The sequence below is a fragment of the Odontesthes bonariensis genome, chromosome 2 (assembly GCF_027942865.1).
Source record: "Odontesthes bonariensis isolate fOdoBon6 chromosome 2, fOdoBon6.hap1, whole genome shotgun sequence".
Taxonomy (NCBI): Eukaryota; Metazoa; Chordata; class Actinopteri; order Atheriniformes; family Atherinopsidae; genus Odontesthes; species Odontesthes bonariensis.
In genome coordinates, this window is record NC_134507.1 from 36001700 (window position 1) to 36014341 (window position 12642).

Here is a 12642-nt window from a genome sequence, read left to right on the forward strand (position 1 = left end):
TGTCCCCTTCTGACATCATAGATGGTAACCAATGGGAGACCAGCTGAGAGTTTGGAATAAACCCCGCCCCTTCACTGTCTGCTTCTGCTCTTTCATGGCAGCTGCTCAGATACTTCCATTTTATTCATTTCATTCAGTTTGGAACCTTCCTGAATAAGAAAGACTGTTGGACCCTTAGCAAAAAGTAGTACTTGAAGTTCATTTTATTAAGCATGCTTGAGTATAAGTATAGCAAGTATACTACGTACCATGTACTTGTAGTGTACTAGAAAGTATACTAATTTAATACTTCTTCAGACTAAATTGGAACATTTTTCAGTTTATAAAAGTATACTATGCATAATAAGGTCATTTTAAGTTTAAAAAAGTACACTCATCTATATACTACTGATGTACTAGGTACTGTATATACTTCCAGTCCACATTTTAGTATTTTCAAGTATACTTTAAGTATACATTTATGAACTTAGAATTTCTAAAACTAAAAAAATAATAATACTAAAAATAATACTTGTTGTATAACTTAAGTGTACTTGTAAGTTTGCTTAGCATATTAGTTGTAGCATACTGGTTATGTTCATGTATTTGTCAGACGCTTTTATCCAAAGTGACTTACACTGGTAGGCGGGTACGGTGAGGGGGTCTCGCCTAAGGACCCCTACTGCAGATAGTGCCTTTCATGGAGGGGATTTAAACCCAGGTCACCCACATTAGATGTGGCAGTCACTATCCATTAGAATATTTATATACCTGGAATATACTTCTTAAAGTTAACTCACACTGTCTGTATACTAGACTGTAATGTATTTACAAAATCACAAGACAGAATTTTGAGAACAAGTTTGATATATTTATGTAACATTTTAAAAGATACCATACAGTGTATTTACAAATACCTGCTTAAATCATTAAAGATGTGCATTTAAAAAACAAAGAGCCTCTATGAAATTAAAGCTATGGTTGGTAATCCTGTTCAGAAACACATTTTGTAATACTGGGTGAAATGGTCCGTCTATCCTGAGAGAAATCTATACAAGATGTATTTAGAAAAAGGGACGAAAATAATCAGACCTCTGTGGCAGCTGCAGGACTGAGAAAAAGCTGACCAATCCCCGCTGATCTCGGATTGGGCGCTACAAAAAACCAATCAGATGCCTCTGCGCTTTCTGCCTACGCCCCCCTCTTTCGGCTCCCTCCTCCGCGCGAGTGGGACATGTCGGCAGAGTCCCAGCGTCAGATGCGCGTTCAAGTTTGTGGGGGCGTGGCTTTGGATGAAGCACTGACGGAATGGGGAGGGGGGGGGGGGGGGGGGGGGGGTGGGGGGGTGGGTGGAGCTTAGAGGAGGGGCCACTTTCGAATCTTGCTACCTCTCTAGGATTACCTACCATAGCTTTAAGTCCTTCTTCGCTGAGTCAATGACTTGACCTTATTCTGTACTTGGATCAAGATAAACAGTAACAAAGTATTAGTACTTTGTGGTAGAAATAAGTCAAAAGTATACTGAAGTACATGTATAAGCTTTAGTACTAAAGTCTTAAGTCTTAGTATAAATGTTTTTAGTCTTGGACTTTTCTTTATACTTTTCAGTATAAGCCAAGTATACTTCACTATACTATTCTTAAGTATATAGAATATAGTATATAAAAAGTAAACTTCAAGTATACTGCCTCAGTTTTGGTATAAAATAAGTATATTCATAGTACACTTGAATAAAGTACTTTTTGCTGAGGGGAGCAGAGTGTGAGGTGGGTGGATGCAGCGTGACAGAAGGCAGAGGGAAGGGCGGGTTCAGACCAGAACCTACAGTGGTTCTGACAAGGTGAGGATGAGTATTATCCATAAGCACTGATCAGCTGACTTCCTTTACTTAAAGCCAAGCAGCTCCCTCATGATGGGTCACATGACGTGTCAACAGGAATGAGACGAAGCTGAGCTGTGAGCCTCTGCTGGTAGATGAGGTGGTGACAGAAATCTGACAACATTCCAGCTGACAGCAGCAGTTCACCTGCAACAATGTCAGGAAGCCTCAGTGTTCAGGTGGGAGTCGCACAGACTCACACACACACTGATGTGTTTGTTCAAAGCTTCCACCTGGTGAAGTGACCCACAGTTAAAGTTCTGACAGGACTGCTGCAGAACAGATGTTCACACATCTGTCAGAGTCTCTCTGTCTGTCTGTTTCTGTGTGTGACTTCTGCTGTTTTATCTTTCCTCCATCAGGAAACTCAGCGTTCCAGAGAACTGAACCTTCAGGTTTTACAGGTAAGCTGGAACAGAGAAGAGTCATCTTAAAGGAGTGTGAGTCCGTCAGTGTTTCCAGCTCAGCTCGGATGAAGTCCTCCGTCTGTCAGCGCTCTGCAGCTCCAACCACCCAACGCCTCCATCTGTGAGGAAAACCAGGACTCTGCTGTGAGTCTCTTTCATGTTTCAGCTTCTTTTGTCTGTCAAAGTGTTGCTGCTTCAGCAGGAAACAGCTGATCAGAATGACTGCAGAAACCTTATTGATCCTGCAGGGAAACAGCTCTGTTGCAACACTCAGTTAAGAAAGGAGGAAACAGGGGAATGGAAATAGATCAGAATGTGAGGAAGGCAGAAAGTGTGCAAACATGATGAGACGTGTTTAGATGTTGGCTCGTGGGCTGGATATTTGTTTTTAAATGTGGGAATATGGAGCGTCCCGGCCTTCACAGGAGTGAACGTCAGACTTCAGCTCAGAGTCACAGACCCATCCCACCTGTTTACTGCCTTTGAGTTTGTTCAGAAGCAGCTGGAGACAAACGGAGGAAGTTTTTAGACCAGCTGACAGTATGCAGCCAGTTGTTCTGTCTTCATTGGTGTGCCAGCAGCAGCTGTTTGCACATGCTCAGATCTGTTGTTGTGGCTGCTCAGACAGGATGTGGTGTGGAGGAGGAGGAGGACACTGTTCATAACGCCCAGTTCATTAAACACCTGCTGGCTTTATCAATGATCTCTGTGGACTGCAGTTTCAGTCAATACAGAGAAAGAAATACTTTAAGAATAATGTCAGTAAGAGAAATGAATAAACCTCCGAAAAGAAATCCTGAAATAAATACATCACATAAATATAAAGAAAGGATGAAGTTAAAGAAATAAAAGATTTATCGATATAAATCTCTGAATGTACATCACTGATTTATTTTGGGTGTCTGATCGACTAATATCATCAATATTTCAAAGCTGTTTCTGTCTCCATGTTTTAATTCCTAATGAGGATTTCAAAGAAGAAATCAACGTGACTTTAGAAAATATAAAGAAGTCTTTCACTGAGGATTGTTAATTCTAATATAAAATCATGTTTATTGTACAAGGAATTGCAGGTGCAGGGCTCATTTAAATATGATTTGCGTATTTAAGTAGGGGCGTGGACAGGGAGGAGTCGGGTGCTCCGACATGTGCGCTCAATTCCACGTTGATTGGGATGTACAAACGAAATGTGCTTTGATTGATGCGTGCGCACAGATTCATACATCCGACGTTGGAGGGCATTTGGGTTTGAGCGTACACCAAGTTTCAGTAGGAAATCCACGCAAGTCTTTGTACATGAGGCCCCAGGTCTCTGCTGCTTCCAACACACCCAACACAGAAAATCTGCTGCTGTTAGAGGAGCAGTCAGAGGTCTCTGCTGCTGCTGGGACTCCTCACTCAGAGGATGTCCAGCTTGTGCAGAATCATCCCCAGGCCTCTGCAGCTCAACACGGCAAGAGGAAGTTTACAGATTCAGGAAGCTATCCCACTCCCTCTGTGGGCAGCACTCAGAGGGAGTTTTGTTGTCGGTTCAGAGAGCTGGACTGGACAGAAACAGTCTAAATACAGATCAGGTTTCTACACATACTTCTGCAGCTGTCACTGAGCACTGATGTTGAAGATGATCGTCCTGTTGTGACCAGTTGTGGGTCAGACTAAATACAGAGCACCTTGAACTAATACATATCATCCCTTTCTTCAGTAAAGCATAAAGTATGTGCTTTTATAAAGTCCTCAACTTTTTGGAAGCTGCAGATTAGATAAAGTATTGTGGTCAAAAGTCTTAAAACACACCTCATTCCTTTATGTTTTGCCAGGAAAATGGGAAAAAAGATGGAGAAATTTATTGTAACACATGCAAGCATGAATGGAAATACAGCAGAGGAGACAATATATTTGTATAATTCCAACAAGACTGAATGTGGACGTTTGGTCTGAGCTCCTTTATTCTCCAACACAGCCTGAACCCTCTTCAGTTCTCCAGGCTTCTTGAAGGACATCCCAAAGCTCTTCTTTGGATGTGGGCTGCCTTTTGTTCCATTCTCTGCCAACATGATCCCACACTGCTTCAGTAATGTTGAGCTCCGGGCTCTGGGGAGGATTCATCCCTCCATCAGACCTGCTGCCACTGATTTTCAGTCCACTTCTTGTGTCCTTTGGCACACCTCAGCCTTTTCTCCCTGTTTCCCTTCCTTAAGAACGGCTTCTTGACAGCCACCCTTCCATGGAGCCCATTTCTGATGAAGCTTGGGCCAACAGCAGATGGATCAGCTGAAGGTCCAGGTGCATCTCTCAGCTCCTGTGTCAGGTCTTTGCTGGATTTTTTCCTCTTTCTTAATACCAACATGTTAGAGACTGATGACAGGTAAGAAACAAACCTACCGGGAACAATCCAGAAGAGAACAGGAGGAAGCCCCATCGCGAGCTGATCTGAGGGTAATTAAATGCTCACAATAAGCAAATATTACAGTCACTACAATAACTAAACATCAGGGACACTCATACCTGCAGGAGCAGCGGAGCTCAGATAACAGGGCGTGCACTCAACACCGGAGGAGAGCTCAAAGCGTGACAGGTAAACAAACTGCCATCGAGCAGTTTGTAAACTGCAAGACGACCCGATTGGTCAGTGATTGCAGCAATAAGGAAACTCAATAAAGTTCCTGCTACAGCCTGTTTGGCTTTTCAAAGATCTGCAGGTTTCTACTTGTCAGAAAGTCAGAGCCGTCTCTCTGTGACATGAATGTGATGATCATACAGGGTGTAGAGTCTGAGCTGTCAGAGCAGTCAGAGAGGAAGTGGAGACTCTTTGAATGACGACTGGAGGAAGCTGCAGCTGCAGCTGTTGTTTCTCTCTGAGCTGGTGAGAAAGAAAAGTCTCTGCTGGACTTTTTTGTCGCTGCAGCTCAAACTCTGAGTGTGATGTTGCAGTGTGTGAGGACACTTAGATTAATATGTGAGATATGAATGGGAGTGTCAGCGGTGGGTTGGGCCCTAAAAAGGTATTTGTGAGCATCACAAACACACTGATATGAGCTCACCTGATTTCCTGTAAAGGAAAAGGGGCGGAGCCTCAGACCAGGTGAACCAGTTGGACCAGATTATGAAGGAACACAGACACATTCAGACGGGTCAGGCTCCATTTTGAGTCGACAGCCGCAGGATAAAACCTGAAGTCAGAATCATGGTGAGTGTTAACAACATTCTTCTTATTTCTGTCAGAGTCTCTGAGTGGGTTTCCTCTCTGTGGACTGCAGAGGAAGAAGAAGCAGAACTCAGCAGTTTGTGTCCGGTGTTAAAACCAAGCTGATCAGACTGCTCTGAGACAAAGAACGGATCCAACTCAGGTGTAAAATCATCAAGTTCAGATTGTTTCAGCTTTCTGACTCACTGCTTAGTTCAGATTATTTCAGCTTTCTGATTCACTGCTTAGTTCAGATTGTTTCAGCTTTCTGATTCACTGTTTAGTTCAGATTGTTTCAGCTTTCTGATTCACTGCTTAGTTCAGATTGTTTCAGCTTTCTGATTCACTGTTTAGTTCAGATTGTTTCAGCTTTCTGATTCACTGCTTAGTTCAGATTGTTTCAGCTTTCTGATTCACTGTTTAGTTCAGATTATTTCAGCTTTCTGATTCACTGCTTGGTTCAGATTGTTTCAGCTTTCTGATTCACTGCTTAGTTCAGATTGTTTCAGCTTTCTGATTTACTGCTTAGTTCAGATTGTTTCAGCTTTCTGATTCACTGCTCAGTTCAGATTGTTTCAGCTTTCTGATTCACTGCTTAGTTCAGATTGTTTCAGTTTTCTGATTCACTCTTTATTTCAGATTGTTTCAGCTTTCTGATTCACTGCTTAGTTCAGATTGTTTCAGCTTTCTGATTCACTGCTTAGTTCAGATTGTTTCAGCTTTCTGATTCACTGCTTAGTTCAGATTGTTTCAGCTTTCTGATTCACTGCTTAGTTCACATTGTTTCAGCTTTCTGACTCACTGCTTAGTTCAGATTGTTTCAGCTTTCTGATTCACTGCTTAGTTCAGATTGTTTCAGCTTTCTGATTCACTGCTTAGTTCAGATTGTTTCAGCTTTCTGATTCACTGCTTAGTTCAGATTGTTTCAGCTTTCTGATTCACTGCTTAGTTCAGATTGTTTCAGCTTTCTGATTCACTGCTTAGTTCAGATTGTTTCAGCTTTCTGATTCACTGCTTAGTTCAGATTGTTTCAGCTTTCTGATTCACTGCTTAGTTCAGATGGTTTCAGCTTTCTGATTCACTGTTTAGTTCAGATTGTTTCAGCTTTCTGATTCACTGCTTAGTTCAGATTGTTTCAGCTTTCTGATTCACTGCTTAGTTCAGATTGTTTCAGCTTTCTGATTCACTGTTTAGTTCAGATTGTTTCAGCTTTCTGATTCACTGCTTAGTTCAGATTGTTTCAGCTTTCTGATTCACTGCTTAGTTCAGATTGTTTCAGCTTTCTGATTCACTGCGTAGTTCAGATTGTTTCAGCTTTCTGATTCACTGCTTAGTTCAGATTGTTTCAGCTTTCTGATTCACTGTTTAGTTCAGATTGTTTCAGCTTTCTGATTCACTGTTTAGTTCAGATTGTTTCAGCTTTCTGATTCACTGCTTAGTTCAGATTGTTTCAGCTTTCTGATTCACTGCTTAGTTCAGATTGTTTCAGCTTTCTGATTCACTGCTTAGTTCAGATTGTTTCAGCTTTCTGATTCACTGCTTAGTTCAGATTGTTTCAGCTTTCTGATTCACTGTTTAGTTCAGATTGTTTCAGCTTTCTGATTCACTGCTTAGTTCAGATTGTTTCAGCTTTCTGATTCACTGCTTAGTTCAGATTGTTTCAGCTTTCTGATTCACTGCTTAGTTCAGATTGTTTCAGCTTTCTGATTCACTGCTTAGTTCAGATTGTTTCAGCTTTCTGATTCACTGCTTAGTTCAGATTGTTTCAGCTTTCTGATTCACTGCTTAGTTCAGATTGTTTCAGCTTTCTGATTCACTGTTTAGTTCAGATTGTTTCAGCTTTCTGATTCACTGCTTAGTTCAGATTGTTTCAGCTTTCTGATTCACTGCTTAGTTCAGATTGTTTCAGCTTTCTGATTCACTGCTTAGTTCAGATTGTTTCAGCTTTCTGATTCACTGCTTAGTTCAGATTGTTTCAGCTTTCTGATTCACTGCTTAGTTCAGAATGTTTCAGCTTTCTGATTCACTGCTTAGTTCAGAATGTTTCAGCTTTCTGATTCACTGCTTAGTTCAGATTGTTTCAGCTTTCTGATTCACTGCTTAGTTCAGATTGTTTCAGCTTTCTGATTCACTGTTTAGTTCAGATTGTTTCAGCTTTCTGATTCACTGCTTAGTTCAGATTGTTTCAGCTTTCTGATTCACTGCTTAGTTCAGATTGTTTCAGCTTTCTGATTCACTGCTTAGTTCAGATTGTTTCAGCTTTCTGATTCACTGCTTAGTTCAGATTGTTTCAGCTTTCTGATTCACTCTTTAGTTCAGATTGTTTCAGCTTTCTGATTCACTGCTTAGTTCAGATTGTTTCAGCTTTCTTATTCACTGCTTAGTTCAGATTGTTTCAGCTTTCTGATTCACTGCTTAGTTCAGATTGTTTCAGCTTTCTGATTCACTGCTTAGTTCAGATTATTTCAGCTTTCTGATTCACTGCTTAGTTCAGACTGTTTCAGCTTTCTGATTCACTGCTTAGTTCAGAATGTTTCAGCTTTCTGATTCACTGCTTAGTTCAGATTGTTTCAGCTTTCTGATTCACTGCTTAGTTCAGATTGTTTCAGCTTTCTGATTCACTGCTTAGTTCAGATTGTTTCAGCTTTCTGATTCACTGCTTAGTTCAGATTATTTCAGCTTTCTGATTCACTGCTTAGTTCAGATTGTTTCAGCTTTCTGATTCACTGCTTAGTTCAGATTGTTTCAGCTTTCTGATTCACTGCTTAGTTCAGATTGTTTCAGCTTTCTGATTCACTGCTTAGTTCAGATTGTTTCAGCTTTCTGATTCACTGCTTAGTTCAGATTGTTTCAGCTTTCTGATTCACTGCTTAGTTCAGATTGTTTCAGCTTTCTGATTCACTCTTTAGTTCAGACTGTTTCAGCTTTCTGATTCACTGCTTAGTTCAGATTGTTTCAGCTTTCTTATTCACTGCTTAGTTCAGATTGTTTCAGCTTTCTGATTCACTGCTTAGTTCAGATTGTTTCAGCTTTCTGATTCACTGCTTAGTTCAGATTATTTCAGCTTTCTGATTCACTGCTTAGTTCAGACTGTTTCAGCTTTCTGATTCACTGCTTAGTTCAGAATGTTTCAGCTTTCTGATTCACTGCTTAGTTCAGATTGTTTCAGCTTTCTGATTCACTGCTTAGTTCAGATTGTTTCAGCTTTCTGATTCACTGCTTAGTTCAGATTGTTTCAGCTTTCTGATTCACTGCTTAGTTCAGATTATTTCAGCTTTCTGATTCACTGCTTAGTTCAGATTGTTTCAGCTTTCTGATTCACTGCTTAGTTCAGATTATTTCAGCTTTCTGATTCACTGCTTAGTTCAGATTGTTTCAGCTTTCTGATTCACTGCTTAGTTCAGATTGTTTCAGCTTTCTGATTCACTGCTTAGTTCAGATTGTTTCAGCTTTCTGATTCACTGCTTAGTTCAGATTGTTTCAGCTTTCTGATTCACTGCTTAGTTCAGATTATTTCAGCTTTCTGATTCACTGCTTAGTTCAGATTGTTTCAGCTTTCTGATTCACTGCTTAGTTCAGATTGTTTCAGCTTTCTGATTCACTGCTTAGTTCAGATTGTTTCAGCTTTCTGATTCACTGCTTAGTTCAGATTGTTTCAGCTTTCTGATTCACTGCTTAGTTCAGATTGTTTCAGCTTTCTGATTCACTGCTTAGTTCAGAATGTTTCAGCTTTCTGATTCACTGCTTTGTTCAGATTGTTTCAGCTTTCTGATTCACTGCTTAGTTCAGATTGTTGGATATGAGGCAGCTGTGGGTCTGACTGATGAAGAAGGCAACAACTTTCATCCTCCAGCAAAGATTTTCTTTCTTTTGGCGGCCATTTTCTCTTCTGAAGCTGCGTCACTGCTGGGGACAAATGTCCTAATTATTATTTGGAATTTAAATTGTTGTTTGATTGAAAATAAGTATGACTAATATATGATTACTTACCCCCAAGGAAGCAGGTTCTCCACCACTGGCGGCAATTTTGTTTTCTGATCAGGCTGACGAAACGATGAAAGATAGCCTCAACCAAATCATGTGATCTAGATGCTAATACCAGACAAGACTTTTGATAAATGCTAACTTGATTAGCAAAAATCTCCCAGCACACCCCTTACAGGATGTTAAAGAGTGTGTATCTCCTGGTGCACGTTGCCTGTTTAAGGGTTTTTAAGGGTGACAGCTTCATGACACTTTCTCCAGTCTGACCCTCACTTGGAACACAATCAGACATACTGGGACATGTGGGAAAGGATCACAGTGTCCATACTGTACATATCTGAGAACATCCACAGGAAGACACTTTATCATTTACATGTTGATTCTGCCTTTCAAAGTCAGATTCTTACTAGAATCCATGTTATACACTGTATGCTGACACGTAGAAATAATCCCATTCTGCTTGTAAGCAGCTCTTAATAGAAACAAGCATGACTACACTGTTATTACTGTATTATGTTGATGCATGAAAACAGCTGAATGATTGTGCTGTAAACACTGAGAACAAGCTGCAGATGTGGCTGTTGTGTTACTTTTGCTTCACAGTCAGTGTAGACAACATACAAAACAGCTTCAAAGATACTTCCAGGTGAGGCGTGAAGAAAGCAGCTGTGAGCACCGTAACATACAATAAATACATTATTACTGACCTGGACAATGATGCATTCAGGTTCAGTTCCTGTTGTCCCATTTTTAATCACATATATAAAAAGGATCCCTGCTTCTGTTTTCATTAACATCTCATACAGCATTCATACAACCCATGTTTGCCACCATTGCCTGGGCTCTATGAACATGTGCTGCATATTATTTACAGTTCAGATCATAAAGCTGAAAAAGAGAGCAAAACAGCACACGTGATGACTGCTGACTGAGAACAGAGCACCGCTGCTTCTGAAATCACAAGAAGTGATGTCATCACTGATTATGACTTCACAGTTTTGCATGACATCACAGTGGAAACATGTCATCAGAGGACATGACATCACTGTAGTTTCTAAAAGCCTGAAAGACAAAGCGCCTGAAAAACAACACGTACTTAAAAAGTCATTTAGACAAACGCTAAAAAACAACAAGCAAAACGAGTCAAAGCAGAATATCCTCTCCTGCACTTCTGTGGGGTGACATAGTAGATGAAGAGATTCTGGAAAATGAGTCGCAGGGTTTCTACATATTTCCCTTTGAAAGTGGCAAAGAGGAAAGTTGTGAGGAACCCGCCAACAGGCCAGAAGCTGTAACAGCGAGCTCAGGAAACCATCAATCCCAGGTCTCTGCTGCTTCCAACACACCCAACACAGAAAATCTGCTGCTGTTAGAGGAGCAGTCAGAGGTCTCTGCTGCTGCTGGGACTCCTCACTCAGAGGATGTCCAGCTTGTGCAGAATCATCCCCAGGCCTCTGCAGCTCAACACGGCAAGAGGAAGTTTACAGATTCAGGAAGCTATCCCACTCCCTCTGTGGGCAGCACTCAGAGGGAGTTTTGTTGTCAGCTCAGAGAGCTGGACTGGACAGAAACAGTCTAAATACAGATCAGGTTTCTACACATACTTCTGCAGCTGTCACTGAGCACTGATGTTGAAGATGATCGTCCTGTTGTGACCAGTTGTGGGTCAGACTAAATACAGAGCACCTTGAACTAATACACATCATCCCTTTCTTCAGTAAAGCATAAAGTATGTGCTTTTATAAAGTCCTCAACTTTTTGGAAGCTGCAGATTAGATAAAGTATTGTGGTCAAAAGTCTTAAAACACACCTCATTCCTTTATGTTTTGCCAGGAAAATGGGAAAAAAGATGGAGCAATTTATTGTAACACATGCAAGCATGAATGGAAATACAGCAGAGAAGATAATATATTTGTATAATTCCAACAAGACTGAATGTGGACGTTTGGTCTGAGCTCCTTTATTCTCCAACACAGCCTGAACCCTCTTCAGTTCTCCAGGCTTCTTGAAGGACATCCCAAAGCTCTTCTTTGGATGTGGGCTGCCTTTTGTTCCGTTCTCTGCCAACATGATCCCACACTGCTTCAGTAATGTTGAGCTCCGGGCTCTGGGGAGGATTCATCCCTCCATCAGACCTGCTGCCACTGATTTTCAGTCCACTTCTTGTGTCCTTTGGCACACCTCAGCCTTTTCTCCCTGTTTCCCTTCCTTAAGAACGGCTTCTTGACAGCCACCCTTCCATGGAGCCCATTTCTGATGAAGCTTGGGCCAACAGCAGATGGATCAGCTGAAGGTCCAGATGCATCTCTCAGCTCCTGTGTCAGGTCTTTGCTGGATTTTTTCCTCTTTCTTAATACCAACATGTTAGAGACTGATGACAGGTAAGAAACAAACCTACCGGGAACAATCCAGAAGAGAACAGGAGGAAGCCCCATCGCGAGCTGATCTGAGGGTAATTAAATGCTCACAATAAGCAAATATTACAGTCACTACAATAACTAAACATCAGGGACACTCATACCTGCAGGAGCAGCGGAGCTCAGATAACAGGGCGTGCACTCAACACCGGAGGAGAGCTCAAAGCGTGACAGGTACACAAACTGCCATCGAGCAGTTTGTAAACTGCAAGAAGACCCGATTGGTCAGTGATTGCAGCAATCAGGAAACTCAATAAAGTTCCTGCTACAGCCTGTTTGGCTTTTCCAAGATCTGCAGGTTTCTACTTGTCAGAAAGTCAGAGCCGTCTCTCTGTGACATGAATGTGATGATCATACAGGGTGTAGAGTCTGAGCTGTCAGAGCAGTCAGAGAGGAAGTGGAGACTCTTTGAATGACGACTGGAGGAAGCTGCAGCAGCAGCTGTTGTTTCTCTCTGAGCTGGTGAGAAAGAAAAGTCTCTGCTGGACTTTTTTGTCGCTGCAGCTCAAACTCTGAGTGTGATGTTGCAGTGTGTGAGGACACTTAGATTAATATGTGAGATATGAATGGGAGTGTCAGCGGTGGGTTGGGCCCTAAAAAGGTATTTGTGAGCATCACAAACACACTGATATGAGCTCACCTGATTTCCTGTAAAGGAAAAGGGGCGGAGCCTCAGACCAGGTGAACCAGTTGTATCAGATTATGAAGGAACACAGACACATTCAGACGGGTCAGGCTCCATTTTGAGTCGACAGCCGCAGGATGAAACCTGAAGTCAGAATCATGGTGAGT

The 12642-nt window shown here is 41.5% G+C and overlaps 1 protein-coding gene across 1 annotated transcript in view; it reads left to right on the forward strand.

Annotated features, from left to right (window-relative positions):
• Positions 1-2236: 2236 nt before the first annotated feature.
• Positions 2237-12642, forward strand: part of LOC142397845 (protein NLRC3-like) — a 37840-nt gene continuing 27434 nt past the window's right edge. The window contains exon 1 of the mRNA XM_075481589.1: positions 2237-2409. The gene's annotated coding sequence lies outside the window, so the exon portion shown is untranslated. The remainder of the gene's footprint in view (positions 2410-12642) is intronic.